At 41.3% G+C, this 12,621-nt stretch overlaps 1 pseudogene; it reads left to right on the forward strand.

The window, feature by feature from the left end:
- The window catches only part of LOC138638761 (cytochrome P450 2K6-like), an 89,331-nt pseudogene extending 84,091 nt beyond the window's left edge, over nucleotides 1-5,240 (forward strand).
- Nucleotides 5,241-12,621: the final 7,381 nt, after the last annotated feature.

A 12,621-nucleotide genomic window follows, 5' to 3' on the forward strand; every position in this document is an offset into this window, starting at 1 on the left:
ACAACAACTTTTGTGGTCTAATTTCTCCTGTTACCCTTGTGAAAATAAGAATTTGTGGGCAAAAAGATAATTTTTGTGTAAACAAAAGCGATTTTTTTATTTTCACGGCTCTACGTTATAAACTTCTGTGAAGCACTTGGGGGTTCAAAGTGCTCACCACACATCTAGATAAGTTCCTTAAGGGGTCTAGTTTCCAAAATGGTGTCACTTGTGGGGGGTTTCCACTGTTTAGGCACATCAGGGGCTCTCCAAACGCGACATGGCATCCAATCTCAATTCCAGCCAATTCAACATTGAAAAAGTAAAACGGCGCTCCTTCACTTCTAAGTTCTGCGGTGCGCCCTAACAGTGGTTTACCCCCACATATGGGGTATTGGAGTATTCAGGAGAAATTGCATAACAAAATTTATGGTTACATTTCTGTTTTTACACTTGTGAAAATAAAAAAAATGGTTCTGAATTAAGATGTTTGCAAAAAAAAGTTAAATGTTCATTTTTTCCTTCCACATTGTTTCAGTTCCTGTGAAGCACGTAAAGGGTTAATAAACTTCTTGAATGTGGTTTTGAGAACCTTGAGGGGTGTAGTTTTTAGAATGGTGTCACACTTCATTATTTTCTATCATATAGACCCCTCAAAATGACTTCAAATGTGATGTGGTCCCTAAAAAAAAATGGTGTTGTAAAAATGAGAAATTGCTGGTCAACTTTTAACCCTTATAACTCCCTAACAAAAAAAAATTTTGTTTCCAAAATTGTGCTGATGTAAAGTAGACATGTGGGAAATGTTATTTATTAACTATTTTTCGTGACATATCTCTCTGATTTAAGGGCATAAAAATACAAAATTTGAAAATTTCAAAATTTTAAAACTTTTCGCCATATTTCCGTTTTTTTCATAAATAATCGCAAGTAATATCGAAGAAATGTTACCACTAACATGAAGTACAATATGTCACGAAAAAACAATCTCAGAATCAGAGGGATCCGTTGAAGCGTTCCAGAGTTATAACCTCATAAAGTGACAGTGGTCAGAATTGCAAAAATTGGCTCGGTCATTAAGTACCAAATTGGCTCTGTCACTAAGGGGTTAAAACATGTCTCGAAGTAACCAGCTAAAAGAGGCACAAGAGAAAAAGGTTACTTCCTTCTGAAGGAGATACAGTTGTGTGAAAAAATGTTTGCCCCTCCCTGATTTCCTATTCTTTTGCATGTTTGTCACACTTACATGTTTCCGATCACAAAACACCTTTAAGTATTAGACAAAGATAACACAAATAAACACATTAAGGGATAAAGAAATCCAAACCTACAAGACCCTGGGTAAAAAAGTGATTGCCCCCTAAACCTAATAACTGATTGGGCGACCATTAGCAGCAACAACTGCAATCAAGCATTTGAGATAACTGGCTATGACTCTTTTACTTAGCTCTGGAGGCATTTTGGCCCACTCACCTTTGAAGTATTGTTGTAATTCAGCCACAATGGAGAGTTGTAGAACTTGAACAACCTTTTTAAGATTATGCCACAGAATCTCAATTGGATTATGGTCAGGATTTTGACTAGGCCAGTCCAAAGTCTTAATTTTGATTTTCTTAAGCCATTCAGAGGAGGAATTGCTGATGTGTTTTAGATCATTGTCCTGCTGCATAACCCATGTGCGTTTCTGCTGGACTTCACGGATGGCTGGACATTTTGCTTCAGGATTTTATGGTAGACAGCAGAATTTGTGGTTCCCTTGACCACACGTCTTCCAGGTCCTGAAGCAGCAAAACAGCTTCAGACTATTACACTACCACCACCATATTTTATTGATGCTTTAATTTTCCTTTTCTGAAATGCTGTGTTACTACTAAGCCAGATGTAATGGGACATACGCCTTCCAAAAGTTCAACTTTTTTCTAGCATGTCCACAGGGTATTTTTCCAAAAGTCTTCGGAATCATCTAAATGTTTTCTGGCAAAACTGAGATGACCCTTTATGTTTTTATTGCTCACCAGTGGTTTTCATCTTGAAACTCTACCATGCAGGACATGTTTGCCCAGTTTATTTCTTATGGTGAAGTCATGAACACTGACCTTAACTGAGGCAATTAATGCTGCAGCTCATTGGTTGTTGTTGTGGAGTCCTTTGTGACCTCATGGATGAGTCGTTGCTCTTGGGGTAATTTTGGTCGGTCAGTCACTCCTGGGAAGGTTTATCATTGTGCCATGTTTTTTCCATATGTGGAACATGGCTCTAAAGGTACCGTCACATTAAGCAACGCTGCAGCGATCTAGACAACGATCCCGATCGCTGCAGCGTCACTGTGTGGTCGCTGGAGAGCTGTCACACAGACAGCTCTCCAGCGACCAACGATGCCGAAGTCCCCTGGTAACCAGGGTAAACATCGGGTTGCTAAGCGCAGGGCCGCGCTTAGTAACCCGATGTTTACCCTGGTTACCAGCGTAAACGTAAAAAAAACCAAACACTACATACTTACATTCCGGCGTCTGTCCTCTCCGCCGCTCTGCTTCTCTGCACTAAGCGCCGGCCGGAAAGCAGAGCACAGCGGTGACGTCACCGCTGTGCTGAGAAGCAGAGCGCCGGAGAGGACAGACGCCGGAATTTAAGTATGTAGTGTGCTGGTAACCAGGGTAAACATCGGGTTACTAAGCGCGGCCCTGTGCTTAGTAACCCGATGTTTACCCTGGTTACCAGTGAAGACATCGCTGAATCAGCGTCACACATGCCGATTCAGCGATGTCTGCGGGAGGTCCAGCGACGAAATAAAGTTCTGGACTTTCTGCGCCGACCAACGATGGCACAGCAGGATCCTGATCGCTGCTGCCTGTCAAACTGAACAATATTGCTAGCCAGGACGCTGCAACGTCACGGATTGCTAGCGATATCGTTCAGTGTGAAGGTACCTTTACTGTGGTTTGCTTGAGTCCCAAATCTTAAATAATGGCTTTATAACCTTTTCCAGACTGATAGATCTCAATTACTTTTTCTCTCGTTTGTTCTAGAATTTCTTTGGAGATTGGTGTGATGTCCAGCTTTTGGGTATCTTTTAGTCTACTTCACTTTCTCAGGCAGGTCCCATTTAAATAATTTCTTGATTGGGAGCAGTTGTAGCAGTAATCAGGCTGGGTCTTGCAAGGGAATTTGAACTCAGCTTCCAAAAGATGTGATAAATCACACTTAATTTATGCTTTACAGGGGGGCAATAATTTTTTTTCATGCAGGGCCCTGTAGGTTTATAATTTTTTCCCTTAAAGGGACACTGTCACCTGAATTTGGAGGGAACAATCTTCAGCCATGGAGGCGGGGTTTTGGGGTTTTTGATTCACCCTTTCCTTACCCGCTAGCTGCATGCTGGCTGCAATATTGGATTGAAGTTCATTCTCTGTCCTCCATAGTAAGACAGAGAATGAACTTCAATCCAATATTTGCAGCCAATATGCTGCATGCAGCCAGCGGGTAAGGAAAGGGTGAATCAAACCCCAAAACCCCGCCTCCATGGCTGAAGATTGTTCCCTCCAAATTCAGGTGAAAGTGTCCCTTTAATAATATAGACGTTAATTTATAAAACGGCATCTTGTGTTTACTTGTGCTATCTTTGTCTAATATTTAAATTTGTTTGGTGATCTGAAACATTTAAGTGTGTCAAACATGCAAAAGAATAGTAAATTAGGAAGGGGGCAAACACTTTTTCACACTGTATATTGTACACACCTTTCTTAGATAATGTTGCATCAAACCCATTAAAGCAGTTTAAAGTGAATGAGTCCACAGGTTTTTGTAATCTGACAGCAGCAAAATGTAGGGACAAAACCGTGATTCCAGCAATGTATCTTTTACCTTACTGGGCACTGCAGTTATGGTAGAGTCACAGTTTTCTCTACTGCAGATCTATGAGGTTCAGATATTATTGATGGGGGTTATGCCCTACTGTATGTTAAGTGAAACTCGGCACGGAGAATAATTCATGAGTTCATGAATGAATATTCACAGTGAACTCACGTAATACCATCACTGACATCTGTCCTACGAGATGACAAGTACTTCAAGAAACCTGATGACTTTTACCCTCAACATTTTCTGGATTCGGATGGAAATTTTGCCAAAAACGAGGCCTTCTTACCATTCTCTGCAGGTAAGTCTTCTTAAACAAAAGTATGGTGCACATTTCAACACCACCAGGGCTTTGACTTTAAAAAACAAGGACTCACCATGGCTTATATTTAATCTCTGCTCATTTATTTTTGTAGGGAAGAGAAGTTGTGCAGGAGAGAACTTGGCTAAAATGGAACTTTTCCTCTTCTTTACAAAGCTGCTTCAGAACTTCACATTTAAGGCTCCTCCCGGAGCAAAGCTGGATCTCACTGCTGAGGTTGGCTTCACCTTACGTCCACAGGAACATGATATCTGTGCTATTCCTCGCTACTAATGGACAGCCTACCCTTTGGATGCCCAATCTATGCTTAGAAGATTGCATTTACACATCACAATGGCCCTTTTCTACTGTTTATTGTTAGTAGAGAAATGGGGTTGAATCGCTGGGCGCCAAAAACTACAACATTTTGTTCCTTCCTTTTCAGAAACAACAATACTTTTAAGGAAGATAGGTCATAAACTCTAAAGTACAAATGAGCCTTTACTTTTTTCAGAGTCAGGACTTGATATTCATTTTAGATGCTGATAGTCTAAAGTGTCTATATTCTTGGGTGGCTATATGTAAAAGGTAATAACACTTGCGGTTTAGTGTGTCTTAGTAGCTAAAACATTGCAACACGATCTTTATTAACTTTCAAAATTAGTAATCTTGCAATTTTCGCACTGGTCAATGAGACTTTTTAAGACTTTAAATAACTATTGTTTCAATTTTACAGCAGTTTCCGTATCAGAAGAGGCAAAATTAAAATATTAGGTAAACCCACCCCCATAGATTGTGATATGGAGAAATGACAAAAAAAATACTTTTAACACAAAACCCGTTTTAACAATACTTAATTTTTGTACTTGGAAAGCATAAAATATTAAGTCATTGACAATTCTCGATTACTGTAGTGGATTATGTGCTGTATATATGTATGTTTTCTACGTATTTTACATTGCTATTAGTTTTACTTGTGGATTTTATATGTAACCCAATAAACATATAATAATAAAGTAACTCTTTGTCAGCTCCAGGTTGGAGGTCACAGGTCCATGAAAAAGGGTTAGCTTCTGCTGATAGACTGATATCTTACTCTGCTTATTATTCTGAAGATGTTTCTCAAAGTAGGACCTTGAATGTCCATAGGTCATTTTATTAAAACTTTAAAATCATCTGCAACCATGCTAAATAAATGGGAAACCCCACTAACATAGAGAAGAGTGGCTCTGTGTACCCTTTCTGCAGTGGAGAGATGTTCTTAAATCTTTCTAACTCTAAAGGTCTACAGTGGGTACGGAAAGTATTCAGATCCCTTCAAATTTTTCACTCTTTGTTTCATTGCAGCCATTTGGTAAATTAAAAAAAGTTCATTTTTAACATTAATGTACATTCTGCACTCCATCTTGACTGAAATAACAAAGACATGTACTAATTTTTGAAAACTTATTAAAAAAGAAAAACTGAAATATCACATGGTCATAAGTATTCAGACCCTTTGCTCAGTATTGAGTAGAAGCACCTTTTGAGCTAGTACAGCCATGAGTCTTCTTGGGAATGATGCCACAAGTTTTTCACACTTGGATTTTCTGGATCCTCGGCCATTCTTCCTTGCAGATCCTCTCCAGTTCCATCAGGTTGGATGGTGAACGTTGGTGGACAGCCATTTTCAGGTCTCTCCAAGGGTGCTCAATTGGGTTTAGGTCAGGGCTCTGGCTGGGCCAGTCAAGAATGGTCACAGAGTTGTTCTGAAGCCATTCCTTTGTTATTTTAGCTGTGTGCTTAGGGTCATTGTCTTGTTGGAAGGTGAACCTTTGGCCAAGTCTGAGGTCCAGAGCACTCTGGAACATGTTTTCATCCAGGATATCTCTGTACTTGGCCGCATTCATGTTTCCTTCAATGAACAACCAGTCGTCCTGTCCCTGAAGCTGAAAAACACCCTCATAGCATGATGCTGCCACCACCATGTTTCACTGTTGCGATTGTATTGTGCAGGTGATGAGCAGTGCCTGGTTTTCTCCACACATACCGCTTAGAATTGTCACCAAAAAGGTCTATATTCGTCTCATCAGACCAGAGAATCTTATTTCTCATAGTCTGGGAGTCTTTCATGTGTTTTTTTAGCAAACTCTATGCGGCTTTCATATATTTTGCGCTGAAGAGAGGCTTCCGTTGGGCCACTCTGCCATAAAGGCCCGACTGGTGGAGGGCTACAGTGATAGTTGACTTTGTGGAACATTCTCCTATCTCCCTACTGCATCTCTGGAGCTCAGCCACAGTGATCTTGGGGTTCTTCTTTACCTCTCTCACCAAGGCTCTTCTCCAATGATTGCTCAGTTTGGCTGGACAGCCAGGTCTAGGAAGACTTCTGGTGGTCCCAAACTTCTCCCATTTAAGGAATATAGAGGCTACTGTGCACTTAGGAACCTTGAGAAGAGTAGAAATTCTGTTGTAACCTTGGCCAGATCTGTGCCTTGCCACAATTCTGTCTTTGAGCTCCTTGGCCAGTTCCTTTGACCTCATGATTCTCATTTGGTCTGCCATGCACTGTGAGCTGTGAGGTCTTATATAGACAGGTGTGCGCCTTTCCAAATCAAGTCCTATCAGTTTAATTAAACACAGCTAGACTCCAATGAAGGAGTAGAACCATCTCAAGGAGGATCGCAAGGAAATGGACAGAATGTGACTTAAATATGAGTGTCTGAGCAAAGGGTCTGAAGACTTATGACCATGTGATATTCTGGCTTTTCTTTTATAATAAATTTAATTTTTTTTCCGCATTTCTGTTTTTTTTTCAGTCAAGATGGAGTTCAGCGTGTACAGTCATGTGAAAAAAAAAATTCTTATGAATTTACCAAATGGCTGCAATGAAGCAAAGAAAATATAAAGGGGTCAGAATACTTTCCGTACCCACTGTATACTAAGGGCAAGGGATTAAAGGGAATCACACATAATGACTATTCAAACCAAGTATATTTGCTCGGTGCATTATGGCCTGGCCCAGCAGTTTATTGCACCTTCCCACCTACTTACTTTCCCTCTATTTCCACCATCTCCTCTATTTTTATTCACAGCTCTTGCTTTATAAAACCAGAGAAGGGCGAGAATAGAGGAAAACAAGAAGATGGAAAGGTGCACTTAAATGTTTGACTTTACCAAGGATGCACCAAGCATCTGTACATGGTTTGAACAGTAATTTAATGCTGTCTTTAGAACCTTTAATGTTTAAAGAGTAACTGTTGTTGACATCACCATTCTTTGTTTTAATAGGGATAGTCCCAACACAGTCTGACACTGTCACCAATGATGAGGCTTGCTGATGATATGTCTCTGTTGGACTCTCACAATCTAAATTCCCTGTTAATATGTCTTGAGAGTACCCAGATAAAACATACACAAATATGTGAAAAACATTTAAACTCCATGCGCATGTTGACCTTGGTGGAATTTGAGCACCAGACGTCAGTCCTGAAAAGCAATATAAGGCCTGGAAGAAAAAATGTCTTAAGATTTTAAGGGGGAATGAAAATGGCAGAGAACAGCAGCGTTATGATGTGGAAGACACCAATACTGAGGTCCATAATGGTACCCAAAGTATGAGAGGCGATCCTGTTCCCAAGGAGATTTTTCAAGTGATGACCTTTTTGTGCCCGATAAGATGTTGACTTTTTGGTAGACTTTTATGCAGACCCCACCTCTAAACATGGTCCAGCGATTCTACATTTGGCACAGTAGGCAGATCTGGCGACCCTCGGTCAATCCATAAATGAAGATAAAACATTAATGCTATAAGCATTGCAGTAGTACCAAGAGAAAAGGAGTAGAGTGTGCCCAGAGTAATGGACACTGCTTCTTTAAGTAGAATTAAAATGGAAAACGCAATAGGGTCTTATCCAAGTAGATAGAAGAAAGGCAACACTGCTCAACTTATAGGGTTGTGTGATACACAGTGCCTAAAAATCCAGTAATCCAAATACTACAGCTTCCTGAGAAATGCCAGGAAATAATCCTGTGTAAATGGAAGTTATTCTGCGCTTACTAGAAAAATGATAATCCCCTAATGTTAATGAGATGCAGATTTATTGTCAACACGCTTTGGAGTCAAACCAACACCTTCCTCAGGATATTCAAAAATAAAAATTGAATATGATATGGATACAGCAAAAAACCTCATTAGTACATTAATACAACAAAATAATCAGCACATGAGTACATCACCAGAACCACCATCAATACATGAATACATCACCAGAACCACCATCAATACATGAATACAACACTAGAGTCTCTATTAGAACATAAAGACATCGCAAAGACCATTATCAGTGCAGAAATACAGCAACAGAATTATCAGAAATTAAATACAGTACCAAACTTAGCATAGCAGTGAATTAGCATGTCAGGTCATCACCTGCTAGATATATTTATAAAACTTTAAAAAAGGCAGCGCCAAGTATGATTTTTAACAATTGTAAGGAGCTGATAGGAGGGGTAGTTTTGCCAGCCATCATTAGACTGCTGACCATACAGGAGCTACAGTATTGACAAGATACAGGTACTAACAATATAAAACAATTAAAGATTAACTTACGTCTAGGAAATATTTTACTTTTTTTAGGTACTTTAATTCTGAGCAGATTGCTCAAAATACCTAAGAAAAGTGCATAGCTCAAGAGTCACAAGCCTATAACTTTCTGGTTTGTCCATAGTCCTTCATGTGTCATCTGAGCTGCACAGTTCTAAGGTATTTTTTGAGAAAATAGTGGGACTCTCAGGACCTAGATTCTCACTGATCTGTTCAGAATTATAGCGCTTAAAACATAAAAAATCTTCCGAAAGTTTAGTTACTCCTTAAGGTTCCTTTAGACGATAATTTGATAATCAAGAACTAAATTTCGGCCTATCTAAGCACACTGGCAATCACCCGATACCTAAGTAAAACATTTATGTACAGAAAAGTGATGATCGAGCAGTAAACTGCTCAAATGCTCAGTACTCGAAATGAGCAGGTTGAACGCTCGGTTCTGTTCGACTCAAACACCAAGCATACTGTAGGTCAATGAAGGACTCAAGCATTTTTCTGGGACACCTGTACTTGATGGCTGGGTGGTGGGAAGGGACAGAGGGAGAGAAATAAGCTATTTTGAATCATCTGAGCTACATGATGCACTGAAGCCAGCGATTCTCCTGCTAGGAGTGCAGGAACTACTCTGTCAGCTGGACTGTTTTTGAGCTGAAGGACTCCGGTGACGTGTTCATGTTCTCTCACTGTAAGAAGCTCATTTGCATCATCTGAGCTGCATGCCGCAGCAAAAATTAGTCTATCAATCTATCTATCTATCTATCTATCTATCTATCTATCTATCTATCTATCTATCTATCTATCTATCAATCTATCTATCTATCTATCTATCTATCTATCTATCTATCTATCTATCTAGAAAGGGAATTCGAACAGCACACTATAAATATAAATATATATATATATATATATATATACATATATATATATATATATATATATACACAGCGGCTCCCTGGAACTTTTCAACCTTTTCCCACAACTTCCACTTGTTGTGGATTCTTCAGCAAAAATTTACATTTGGTATCTTTACGTTTGAAGCACGATATGTGGGAAAAGGTTGAAAAGTTCCAGGCAGCCGAATACTTTATATATATATATATATATATATATATATATATATATATATATATATATTGGGTGTAGGGGCTCCAGTGCAAAACATCCACTTTTTCTTTTTGCTAAAATATATTAAAAACAGAAAAAGCAGGCAGCACTCCAATGTTTACCAATATCAGGTGGACTTGTTTTTGGTAAATATTGGAATACTGCCTGCTTTTCCTATTTTTTATCTATCTATTTATTAGGAATCAGTGAACATGATCGGTGATACTCAGTTATCACTCTAGTATCACAATGCTCGGATGTAATTGTTACTTGGCGAGAGATGGGCGGTGCTTCAATTGAAACTCGAATCCCCGCCCTGCATCATTGGCACCTGTTACCAGTGGCGTATTTGGGGGGGCAGCCGGGGCATGTGCCCCGGGTGCAGCTCGCAGGGGGCGCAGTCGTGCCGCCTAATGCGGTGGTCCGCAGTGCCTCCCCTGGCAGCTGCATTCTGCCGCCCCCCGGACTCTGAGTCAGCTGTTCTCTGTGCCGACTGTCAAGCTGACAACCGGCACAGAGAAGCTGCAGCGCGCCGGCTCCCACTATTCAATTGTACTCGTATATTACAGACACGAGTACAATTGAAGATCTCACTGCAGGGCAGCGCCTAAATTGGAGTTGATTACTTGAGGGGGAGGAGTCCATTGCAGGAAGCTGCTGGTGGAGAAAAGAAGCCAGAAATGAAAGGCCGTGCGAGGAGAGGACCGAGAAGCTGCAGCATGGAGCCATGTGAGGAGAGGAGCTGCACCATGGACCCAGGGTATAAGGGTACAAGGGAAAGAGGACGCTGAACTCGGTGTGAGGCTCTCAGGATGAAATTTGAAAAGGGGCTGATGAGGAGCTGTGTGGAGAATGGAGAGATGATGGGACACTGTGTAGGGAATAGGGGGATGTTGAGGAGCTGTGTGGGGATGATGAGGAGCTGTGTTGGGAATGGGGAGATGATGAGACGCTGGGTGGGGAATGGGGAGATGATGAGATGCTGTATGGGGAATAGGGGTATGATGAGGAGCTGTGTGGGGATGATGAGGAGCTGTGTGGGGAATGGGGAATGATGAGACGCTATATGGGGAATGGGGGGATGATGAGACACTGTGTGGGGAAGAGGGGATGATGAGCTGTGTGGGGAATGGGGGGATGATGAGACGCAGTATGGGGAATGAGGGGAATGATGAGGAGCTGTGTGGGGAATGGGGGATATATTGTGTGGGGAGATTTGGAGAGGAGATGGTGGTTTTAAGGACACAAAATTAAGAGGAAAGGGGGAGATGGGGGGTATATATGAGGAAACAGCACAGGGGAATGAGTTGGCATGTATGAGGGAACAGTACGAGGGAATGAGAGCATGTATGAGGAAATATGTATGAGGGTAATGGGATGTGTGCAGACACAGTATGGGGAGTCAGGTGAGCAGGCAGTATAGAAAGTGAGGGGGTAAATTTTTATGAACTGGTGGTTTAGGAGCAACATGGGACGAGCTCTGAAGGGGGTGGCACCTGTACTGACCGCAGTTCCTAAGCTTAACACAACACTAGAAGTAGCCGTGGAATGTTCCTGTCACTCCCTAGACATCTCGTCACAGCCGGAGAACTAACTACCCCTAAAGATAGAAACAGGAAAGCTATCTTGCCTCAGAGAAAATCCCCAAAGGATAGACAGCCCCCCACAAATAATGACTGTGAGTGGAGAGGGAAATGACATACGTAGAATGAAACCAAGATGTAGCAAAAGGAGGCCAGTCTAGCTAGATAGATAGAACAGGACAGAATACTGTGCGGTCAGTATTAAAAAAACTAGAAAAATCCACCACAGAGTTTACAAAAATCTCCACACCTGACTAAAGGTGTGGAGGGTAAATCTGCTTCCCAGAGCTTCCAGCTTAACTGAATAAATCCATACTGACAAGCTGGACAAAAAAAAACATAGAATGCACAGAACAATTAAGTCCACAGTATGTGGACAGGAAAGAGCAAAGCAAGGACTTATCTTTGCTGAACTGGTCAGGATATCAGGGAAATCCAAGCAGAGATGTGAATCCAACCAGGAACCATTGACAAGTGGCACTGGCTGAAGGAAAGAGCCAGGCATAAATAGCCAAGCCGAAAGACAATCACTGGAAGCAGCTGCAGACTGCTAAATCCAAGGAGCAGCCATTCCACTTAAAACCACCAGAGGGAGCCCAAAAGCAGAACTCACAAAAGTGCCACTTAGAACCACTGGAGGGAGCCCAAGAGCGGAATTCACAATAGTAAATATATGAGGAGACAATATGGTGAACAGGAGGGACGTGAGAGGATACAGTATGAGGAGGGAAGGGAATAGTGTGAGGAGACAGTATGGGGGAGAAAAATGAGTGGGTACAGAGTAGAAACTGAGTAGTGGGGGCATAGCATGGGGGACAGTGTAAGGGCAAAGCCAGGAGGGGACAGTATACCAATTTGGGTGGAGTGTGAGGAGAGTACAGTATAAATACTGAGCCCTATAGGGGGACACAGTATGAGAGGACAGTGTGAAGAGGAGGCCGGTATGGAAAGGAGAGGTCAGTGTGAAGAGCATGTACCATAAGAGGGACAGTGTGAGGGTCATATTTTGTACAGACAATATAGTGAGGGCAATTTTTTAATTCAAGATCATTATAATGACACTTATATCTGTAAGTGCATCATGTGGAGATTTGCTGCAGAAGAGCGGAGAAGATGGAAGTTTGCAGAGACGGCTGTGTATGAGAAAACTCATCATGGGATCTGGACAAGATGAAGAAAAGAAGGAAAACGACTCCAGAGACAATGTCATCTAT

Source organism: Ranitomeya imitator, chromosome 5, assembly GCF_032444005.1.
Source record: "Ranitomeya imitator isolate aRanImi1 chromosome 5, aRanImi1.pri, whole genome shotgun sequence".
Classification (NCBI taxonomy): domain Eukaryota; kingdom Metazoa; phylum Chordata; class Amphibia; order Anura; family Dendrobatidae; genus Ranitomeya; species Ranitomeya imitator.